The sequence below is a fragment of the Salvelinus sp. IW2-2015 genome, linkage group LG19, assembly GCF_002910315.2.
Source record: "Salvelinus sp. IW2-2015 linkage group LG19, ASM291031v2, whole genome shotgun sequence".
In the NCBI taxonomy this organism is placed as follows: domain Eukaryota; kingdom Metazoa; phylum Chordata; class Actinopteri; order Salmoniformes; family Salmonidae; genus Salvelinus; species Salvelinus sp. IW2-2015.
In genome coordinates this window covers 4,992,475-5,002,941 of record NC_036859.1, presented here as the reverse complement: position 1 = coordinate 5,002,941, position 10,467 = coordinate 4,992,475, and the positions used below count along the sequence as shown (strand labels likewise).

At 40.2% G+C, this 10,467-nt stretch overlaps 1 long non-coding RNA gene across 1 annotated transcript in view; it reads left to right on the top strand.

Annotated features, from left to right (window-relative positions):
• The first annotated feature begins 596 nt into the window (after positions 1-596).
• The window catches only part of LOC139029342 (uncharacterized), a 29,464-nt gene continuing 19,593 nt past the window's right edge, over positions 597-10,467 (top strand). The window contains exons 1-2 of the long non-coding RNA XR_011481656.1: positions 597-729; positions 807-889. This is a non-coding gene — a long non-coding RNA (uncharacterized lncRNA). The remainder of the gene's footprint in view (positions 730-806; positions 890-10,467) is intronic.

Genomic DNA, 10,467 nt, shown 5'->3' with positions numbered 1-10,467 from the left:
CATGGTACAGGTGTCTTCTTTTTTAAGCCCATAACCATGTGTGTGAGGTGTATACTTTTGCTTCAAAGTAGATTTGTTTAAGACTACCAAGAAGCACTGGGACCCTCAATTTTGCCCACTGCAGCAAAAAGTGAAATTAAGAGATTTAAGAAATGATTTGATCATTGTAAAGGTAGCATACGCCTTTAAAATCACCATTGTTCAGTTTACGGTTATGGAATGGTTTTTTACTTGTTGTAGCTTACATTGAAATTAATTTATTGGAATGAAATTCATTTCAATAATTATTCTTGGCCTCAGCTTTTAAAACGTTGTTTCATCATGATTTAATGATTCTGCACAACACATTTCAATTAAATAAACATGCATGCATAACAGTCATTTAGTTGAAATATGTCCTTGTGTAAATATTTGCAGATTAGTATGCAGGTTAGGAGCGTTCGGCATCTATTGGCCCCTGATATTGAGATGTCATGGAAAATATACCACAACCAGAAACAGTCACAAACAGGAAAGAGAGGTGTGTGTCTGTGGGTGTGTGTCTGTGCATGTGGCGGGTGTTTCGTGACCCAACTGGCAGGGCCCTGATGAGTTCACAAAAGCAGTAGTAGGGTTTCTGTAGGGACCTCATTGCTAACCTGTGAGTCGACTCTCCTGTCTTCAACTGTTGCTTTCATTCTAGTCCTTGCAGTCAAACTCTAACCTGGCAAGAGTTCAAAAGAAAAGACAGTGAGTAGAAAGTGAATGAAACATTTCTGAGATCAGGAAGGCATAGTGATTTGTGAAGTCTGTGTCAATGGTTACAGCAGTAGGCTAGCTGTCCATCACAAGGGCTGTCTGGGGTTCCTGTCTGTCTGGGGATCCAGGAGTCAGATGGTCTGCCATGAGGGTAAGTAGGGGAGTAGGGAAAGTCTTATTGGCTTGACTTGGCACACTAATCTTTTTTCTCCATTTGTTCTAATGGTAAAAGGGGAGAGTTCGAGGGGGAAACAAACAAAGGGACTTTTATGATTGTTGTTAGTTGTGTTAATGTGTTAGCTGGCAGAGTGTTTGTGTCTGGGTGGCTAATGCTAAAGTGGTGCGGTGAGGGTCTGTGAGACGGTGTCCGGAAAGTCAATTATTTATACAGCTAGATATTTCTGAATAGTATGAAGTATGAAAGAGCCTGTATATGACACAGAGGATAGAGTATTTGATGTGTGTGTGTTGTTTCTGTGTTTCTGTGTTTTGTATGTTGATGCCGGTATGTACTAGGCTATGTACGCATGTGTAAGTGTGATTTTCTATGAGTGTTTATGTGTTAATAAAACACAAATGTAACTTTCACTGCACCCCCATCATGCTCAGGATTTGGTACAGTGACTTGTGTTTGTGATGTTCATGCCAGTGAGTGCATTTAATAAACACAGAGCCTCTCTACCAACCTGTCCTTTCTCCTCCAATACCAATTGACTCTCTGATACAGAGACATATACCCACAGTACTGTCTACCTGTGCATTGGTCTGTATACACCTACAGTATCTACAGTTTCATTTGAATAGCTCATAACATTCATTGTAATTCTAAATGATTAAAATGTAGACGGGAAGTGTTTTCTCCCTTATATAACTGGACCAGATGTTCCCCCTCCATGGCAGTTTCTAGATCCCATTTTGGACCAGTTACGCCATACATCGCCAATGCTGTATCTGGAGCGGCGCTTTCKAGGACTGTCCAACCTGAGAATGGTGACTTTAGGCTCAATCTCAGGTTCGTCAGCCCATGAAACACTGTCTCACATCGGCTCAGTATTTTGGAGAAAACCAGAAAAACCAGCAACGCCTTTGCTGTTCTTAGACCCGCCCAGACTGGTACAGACCAGTTCAGACAGGATCAGACCAGATCCAGAACAAGATGAGGGGACAGCAGCAGTAAGAATATAATTTATCAACACGTGCATGTAAATTCAGCAGAATATTGCTCGCTAATTATTAGTATGAACTATTGTTTTAGTAAGCGTCCACGTTATAACACAAATGTATGGTTTTAATGCTCCTACATACTGTACAGTAATTATAAGGACTTTATGTTGAGACAAAACACAAATAAAGCAGAATGCATTGAATCATAAATAGCCTGAAAATGAAGATGTTTCTTTTCGTGTTTTACATCAAGCCCATTTACCTAGAATTCTGTCTCTATCCTCTTTATCTGATTACGGTGAAGTTCTTTACGGTTTCCTTTCGATTTTCACCATCCATTTGGTGCGGAGGTCACAAGCCAAGATTATTATTATTTTAAAAATTGTTTAGTCATTTATGCTCTTATCTAGAGAAATTAACAGTAGTGAATGCATATTTTCATATTTGTTTGTACTTGTCCCCTGTAGGAATCAAACCCACAACCCCCGTCATTGCAAATGTTTTTCGTACAGATCATAAATCTAAGGGTGGTGTTGCTGTATATGTAAAAGACAAGTTCTCGGTGGTCGTTCTGACTTCTGTTACTAAACCTAAGCATTTTGAATATCTGTCTTTGAACCTAAACCTTGTCTCATCTTTAAATATTGTTGTATCTTGTTGTTATAGACCTCCATCTGCTACTGTTGGCTCTCTGGAGTGTATTTTCGAATAGTTATCACAGAATGTCAACTCTGAGTTTGTCCTGATGGGTGATCTGAATCAGGACTGACTAACATCTAGCTCTGATCAACTTAAAATMCTGTGCAATACCTATAATCTCACTCAGATTGTCAACAGTGTAACGAGGTTGAATATAAAATARCCACTGAAATCCTCTTTTATTGATTTGATCTTAGCCAATGCTCCTCATCGTTTTAATGCTTCTGGTATTTTTGCAAATGACATAAGTGATCACTGTGCTATTGCCTGAGTGAGAGATGGTAAAATTCCTAAGAAATCTCCACGTGTCATTACGAAAAGAAACTGGAAGCGGTTTGATATTCAAGGTTTTTTACATGATGTATCTAGCATTGAATAGAATAGAATGGAATTAATCCCTGATGTTGAACTAGCCTTTTCTTACTTCCACAATGCATTCCAGGATGTATGCAATAGGCATGCCCCTTTAAATACATTCAGGATTAAGGGCAGAGAGAACCCTTGGTTTACTAAGGAACTGACTAAAATCACAAGGGAACTAAATGCTATGTGGGCTAAAGCAAGAGGGTTCTGGTTCGATAGATGACTGGATGGCTTTTAAACGTCTTTGAAATATGGGTGTGGCTATGATCCGTAAATTGAAAGCAGACCACTACCTGAAATCTACTTCACATAATTTAAATAATCCATCCAAAATTTGGCAAGTAGTGAAAGGTTTGGGGTGCAGAAAAGATACACAGCTTCCTTAACAATTGTTGGTCGACACACAGATTGTAACTGAGAGAACCTCCATTCTGAAAGCCTTGAACCAGCATTTTTCTTTTAGATGCAGGCAGTTTATTTGAAAAGGTCAACGGTATAATTGAGCCCCCTATGAATTTACCTGACTCCCCTGTGCACTCCTTCACCAAGTTCTCCTTTTCATCATTCTCTGTTTCAGAAGTGTGTAAAGCCCTGAAAGAAATTGATTTAAAAAATCCCCTGGCCCTGATGAACTAGACTCCCGCCTCCTACACCTAGCTGCAGACATCATTGCTCCCCCTTAACATGTATTTTTTAACCTCACGCTTGAATGTTAAGGAAATCACCAAGTTATGGAAATCTGCTTTTGTACTGCCTCTCCTGAAAGGTGGAGATCCTTCGCTACTTGACAACTATCGACCCATATCAAAATTGTGTGTACTGTCAAAGGTACTGGAGTCCTTAGTTAGTAGGCAGCTGAAGGCCTACCTCCAAGAAAACAACATCTTAAATGGAATGCAATCAGGTTTAAGGTCTGGCCACAGCACTATTTCAGCAACATTGAAGGTTTTAAATGACATCCACTGTGCTCTTGATAAGAAGTTACATTGTGTGTCTGTTTCTATTGATTTGTCGAAGGCTTTTGACACCGTGGACCATGCTGTGTTAGTGCAAAGGTTAAAATGTTGTGGAATTACTGGTCATACTCTAGATTGGTTTATAAATTACCTATCAAATCGTACACAATGTGTAATGGCGGATGGTTGTCAATCTGAGTCCATAGAGGTGTGCTCAGGTGTTCCGCAAGGTTCTATTTTGGGCCCACTGCTGTTCATTTTGTATATCAACAACATCGGGGATCTTATTGAAACAGCGCATGTTCATTTTTATGCAGATGATACTGTTCTTTATTCAAGTGGTAGTAGTTTACCTACAGGGGACAAGTACAAACAAATATGAAAATATGCATTCACTACTGTAAATTTCTCTAGATAAGAGCATAAATGACTAAACAATTTTTTAAATAATAATAATCTTGGCTTGTGACCTCCGCACCAAATGGATGGTGAAAATCGAAAGGAAACCGTAAAGAACTTCACCGTAATCAGATAAAGAGGATAGAGACAGAATTCTAGGTAAATGGGCTTGATGTAAAACACGAAAAGAAACATCTTCATTTTCAGGCTAGAAAATAGGAAGTTATTACCGGCATAAGGCTTGTTTTTCTTTTGAGGCCAGGAAGGAGCTGGTACGATGTACATTACTGTCGGTTTTAGATTTTAGTGATGTTATATATATGCAGGCCTAAGTCACTACTCTGAGAGCACTTGATTCAGTGTAAAATGCCATTTTATCTCTGTTCTTTTTTAGTCAGGTCGGTAAATAAATATATATTACGGTCCCATTCTGATTTGCTTTTAACAGTACCAAGAATTAGAACAGGTCATGGTAGAAATAGTTTTAGTTACTTAGCACCGTGGTCCTGGAATTCTCTCCTGAACATTTTACATTGTGATGATCTAGTTTCGTTGGTGGAGTTTAAACACTTGATCGATGTAAATATCATAGAAGAGTGTAATTGTTTTTAGGCCAGCTGTTTTTAGTCAACATGTTTGTGTTTTTAACGTAAAATGTTTTTGTTGTACTGTATGTGTGTTTATAGTTTTGTTTAATGTTGTGTTAGTGTATGTAAGTTGTTTTGTCTGAAACGTTCTTCCCCCCTGCTGCTATTGGACCAGGTCTCTCTTGGAAAAGAGATGTTATCTCAATGAGAAAAAACCTGTATAAATAAAGGTAAAATAAATTWAAAAAATGCCATGCTCTACCAACTGATCACTTTTTGAGTTGAAATGCAAGCTGAGATATACCACTCATATTTTTCTTTAAACACGACTTATAAAAGGTATTATGCCTATGCAACATTAACCAATTAAAAACAGTTCTGTAGCAATGAGGTTTGTGCAGTAGGCTTCATCACTGCATATTGGCTATGCTTGAATTGCCCTGCTAATGTTGTTCTTCTCAGACCATTTTGAAATTATATATTTTTAAGTAGGTATATGATCGCACTGGTAATGGATAATTTGTCGTATTAATTGTGAGGCACAGCTGAGTGAGCAAAATATTCTTCTTCTTTTTTTTTTTTTACTGGACTGATGTCCTGCATCTGATGGTCAGGCTGAGGGAGAGGGAGAGGGAGCAGCGGTGAGTCTGCCTGTCATCCGACTCCACCGTCCCTCTGCTCTCCCTCCCTCAGCTGAGATAAGGGGACACATTCTTCCAGCTCATGACGACACTCAGGTCAGCTCATGCACCAATTCATATTGTTACTCCTATGACGGGAGAAAGTGAAATATTCCTTGATGTTAAAAAAGACACAAGCTGCTAATAAAAACGCAAGCGTATCAGAACACTTTGCTATACTCATTCATTGCAGCTGCAGTGCTGGTTGTACCGTGAGTGGAAGTAGGGAGAATAAACATTTTATGGCTTACAAAAAGATTAAACAAAGTTTTGACAGTGCTGAATAACAACTTAAACATTAACTTAATTGTACAAAGAGTGGCTATTTGCTGTATTTGTTGTCTCTCTCTAGTCATGGTTTAAAAAAAAATAGTATCAACTTTGCTGTGCCATTAAGTTTTTTTTATATATATAGTCTATTGCGCGAGGAATCTTTGTGACCTGAGCTATCTGGTTGGCCAGAGGTAGGCCTATAGGTGCACTTGATTTGCTTTCTGGGACTGCTGGGTAGGCGGAGTTCTAACTTCAGACACATGAAATGGTTCAATATCTGATGACTTTGCCTTCCTGGCGTTAGGACTGCTGAATCAAGTGCACCTACTGCCAACAGAGAAAAATAATAGGAATGCAAGGCTTTATCGTTGTTTTTTTTACAGAAATGTTTGGTGATCGACTAGAAATGCCTTGGAGATCAAAGAGTCGATCGTGATTCACCGGTTAGTGACCACACTGATTTAGTGTATCCAGCCTCTACTCTACAGAATAGATGTACATTGTCCTTTACACCTCTAGAGGGGGCCGTTTTACCACTAATCTGAGTGTGTGACACTGGACAGGAGGCAACTGTGGTTGATTAAACATAATGGGCACCAACAGTTATGCTAAATGATGCATTTAAATTAAGTATTTTATGTAAACAGATATATAAATAAATAGGGTGAATGCAGAAATAATTATTAGGTTGAAAAGAGTTGTTTTAAATTAATAATAAATACATAAAAAATGTACAGGAGACTCCAGAAGGGGTGGCAGGTAGCCTAGTGGTTAGAGTGTTGGGCCAATAACCAAAAGGTTGCTAGATCGATTCCCCAAGGTAAAAATCTGTTGTTCTGCCCATGAACAAGTCAGTTAACCCACTGTTCCTAGGCCGTCATTGTAAATAAGAGTTTGTTCTTGACTGGCCTAGTTAAATGAAAAAATAAGCCTTTGTGAATGGCAGCCTTAGTGAGTCAGGAGTATGAAGGGGTTTCCATACTCTAAAAACAASATGATTAGTTCATCTGTAGTGTCAGTTGGCCGATGATCTGAAGATGGTGACCTTCAGATAACGCTGGTGATCTCTTTAAGAGCAATAAGAATATATATATCAACAGTTATGGAAAATAATACACCAAAAAAAGGTAATAAACTGCAACAATTGATATATTAAATCAGCTGTTGTCTCTCACATGATGACAGTCCAGGACGTCATCTGCAGCAAGATCTACCGCCTCTATGTTGTCTCCTAACAAAATGAAGGTTTTCTCCTCGACAGGCAGCTCAAGAAACCCTGCAATTCTTTCTGTAATTTTCAGGAGAGAAATACCTCTGATTGAGTCATATTTGGAGCAGTGGAGGAGGAGATGCTGCTCGTTCTCTATGTCAGCCGACCCACAGGGCTGACAGTCTTTTTTTCACCAACTTTTTTTTCTACTCTCCCGCCGACACTTTTTTATACCACCTTCCTCCTCCTCTTCCTCCTCTTTCTCTCTCCCTCCCTCAGCCCGTTCTACCTCTACCTTTTTTTCTTTCAATCTCTCTCTCTCTCTCTCTTTTTCCCTGATTACCCCACCCCTATTTTTCTGCCTCACTCCTGACCCTGGCAGCTAATCATAATCTCTGATCTCATGTGTGTGTMTCTCTCTCTCTCTGTGTGTTATCATTCTCACAATGATAGTAGAACAAGGACATTTGGCTGGTCCCCACAAGGAAAAAGGCTATGTTAGGCTTAGGGGTTAGGTTTAGCGTTAGGCTTACAATTACGATTAGAATTAGGGTTAGGGTTATGGGTTTGGGGTTAAAGTTAGGGATATGGGTTAGGTTTAGGGTTAGGTTTACAATTAGGGTTATAATTATGGTTAAGTTGAGGGGTTAGGGTTAGGAGTTAGGGTTAGGTATAGTTTTAGGGTTAGGGTTAGGGTTAGGGGGTTAGGGTTAAGGTTAGGATTCTGGTTAGGTTAAGGGTTAGGGAATACTACTGCTCCTAGTAGATCCCGTTAGCGGGATCTCAGCCATAAGAAGCTAACAGTTTACAGACGGTAGGRAATTAAAAACMTATTCTGGCTGAGATCCCGCTAACGGGATCGATATGACAACAGCCAGTGAAAGTGCAGGGCGCCAAATTCAAACAACAGAAATCTCATAARTAGAWTTCCTCAAACATARAAGTATCTTATACCATTTTKAAGGTAATCTTGTTGTTAATCCCACCAGTGTCCGATTTCAAAARGGCTTTACAGCAAAAGCACCACAAACGATTATGTTAGGTCACCGCCAAGTCACAGAAAAACACAGCCATTTTTCCAGCCAAAGACAGGAGTCACAAAAAGCAGAAATAGAGATAAAATGAATCACTAACCTTTGATGATCTTCATCAGATGACACTCATAGGACTTCATGTTACACAATACACGTATGTTTTGTTCGGTAAAGTTCATATTTATATCACAAAATCTCAGTGTACATTGGCGTGTTATGTTCAGTAGTTCCAAAAACATCCAGTGATTTTGCAGAGAGCCACATAAATTTCCAGAAATACTCATAAAAAACATTGATAAAAGATACAAGTGTTATACATGGAATTTTAGATCCACTTCTCCTTAATGCAACCGCTGTGTCAGATTTCAAAAAAGCTTTACGGAAAAGCAAACCATGCAATAATCTGAGTACGGCGCTCAGAGCCCAATCAAGACAAAAATATATCCGCCATATTGTGCAGTCAACAGAAGTCAGAAATAACATTATAAACATTCACTTACCTTTGATGATCTTCATCAGAATGCACTCCCAGGAATCCCAGTACCAAAATAAATGTTTGTTTTGTTCGATAATGTCCATCATTTATGTCCAAATAGCGTTTTGTAAACAAATCCAATGTCACGAAGCACGTTCACTAGGAGCAGACGAAATGTCAAAAAGTTACAGTCAGTAGAAACATGTCAATCGATGTATAGAATCAATCTTTAGGATGTTTTTAACATAAATCTTCAATAATGTTCCAACCGGAGAATTCCTTTGTTTTCAGAAAAGCAAATGGAACAGAGCTCGCTCTCACGTGAACGAGCGTCACYAGCTCAAAGCATTCTGCCAGACCTCTGACTCATTCCCCTCTCATTCGMCCCCACTTCACAGTAGAAGCATCAAACAAGGTTCTATAGACTGTTGACATCTAGTGGAAGCCTTAGGAAGTGCAAAATGACCCATATCCCACTGTATCTTCAATAGGGAATGAGTTGAAAAACGACCAACCTCAGATTTCCCACTTCCTGGTTGAATTTGTTCTCATGTTTTTGCCTGCCATATGAGTTCTGTTATACTCACAGACATCATTCAAACAGTTTTAGAAACTTCAGAGTATTTTCTATCCAAATATACTAATAATATGCATATATTAGCAACTGGGACTTAGCTGCAGGCCATTTACTCTGAGCACCTCTGGGCACCTTATTCATCCAAGCTACTCAATACTGCCCCCAGCCATAAGAATTAAGGTCACAGTTATGAAAACTTAGGACACTAAAGAGGCCTTTCTACTGACTCTGGAAAACACCAAAAGAAAGATGCAGGGAGACAGGACGGACAGCTGATCGTCCTCGCAGTGGCAGATCACGTGTAACATCACCTGCACAGGATCGGTACATCCGAACATCACACCTGCGGGACAGGTACAGGATGGCAACAACAACTGCCTGAGTTACACCAGGAACGCACAATCCCTACATCAGTGCTCAGACTGCCCGCAACAATAGGTGGAGAGAGGCTTGTCCCAAGGCTTGTAGCTGTTACAGAGCAGTCCTCACCAGACATCACCGGCAACAACGTCACCTATGGCACAAACCACCGTCGCTGACGAACAGGACTGGCAGAAAGGTGCTCTTCAACTGACGAGTAGCGGTTTTGTCTCACCAGGGTGTATGTTGGAATCACGTTTATCGTCGAAGGAATGAGCATTACACCGTGGGCTGTACTCTGGAGCGGATCGATTTGGAGGGTAGAGGATCCGTCATGTCTGGCGGTGTGTCACAGCATCATCGGACTGAGATTGTTGTCATGGCAGGCAATATCTCAACGCTGTGGTCACAGGGAAGACATCCTCCTCCTCATGTTACCTTCCTGCAGGCTCATTGACATGACCCTCCAGCTGACAATGCCACGCAGCCATACTGCTCGTTCTGTGCATGATTTCCTGCAAGACAGGAATGTCAGTGTCTGCCATGGCCAGCGAAAGCCCGGATTCCCCCAGAAACGTCAGGAAACATTGCAGGTGCCTTGGTGGAAGAGTCTATCACCATCTGCCAGTGCCAAGAACTGCAAATCTGGTGCAGTCCATGAGAGGAGATGGCTACTGCTGTAACATAATGCAGACTGCGTTGGCCACATCCAGATCACTGACTGTTACTTTTGATTGAATAAATCTAATGATGGCGCAGTACACTATAGCCTCAGACCTACATGAAGCTGATGACTCACTCATTTCATGCCTTTGGCATCAAAATAAATAAGTACCAACATTTCTTCTGATAGTCTTAACTTTTACTTTGGTACTTCCCGGATCCGAGCACCCCCCACAGTTAAGAAAAAGCGACTAGCATAGCTTAGCCAAGCGTCAACAAGTAAATACTA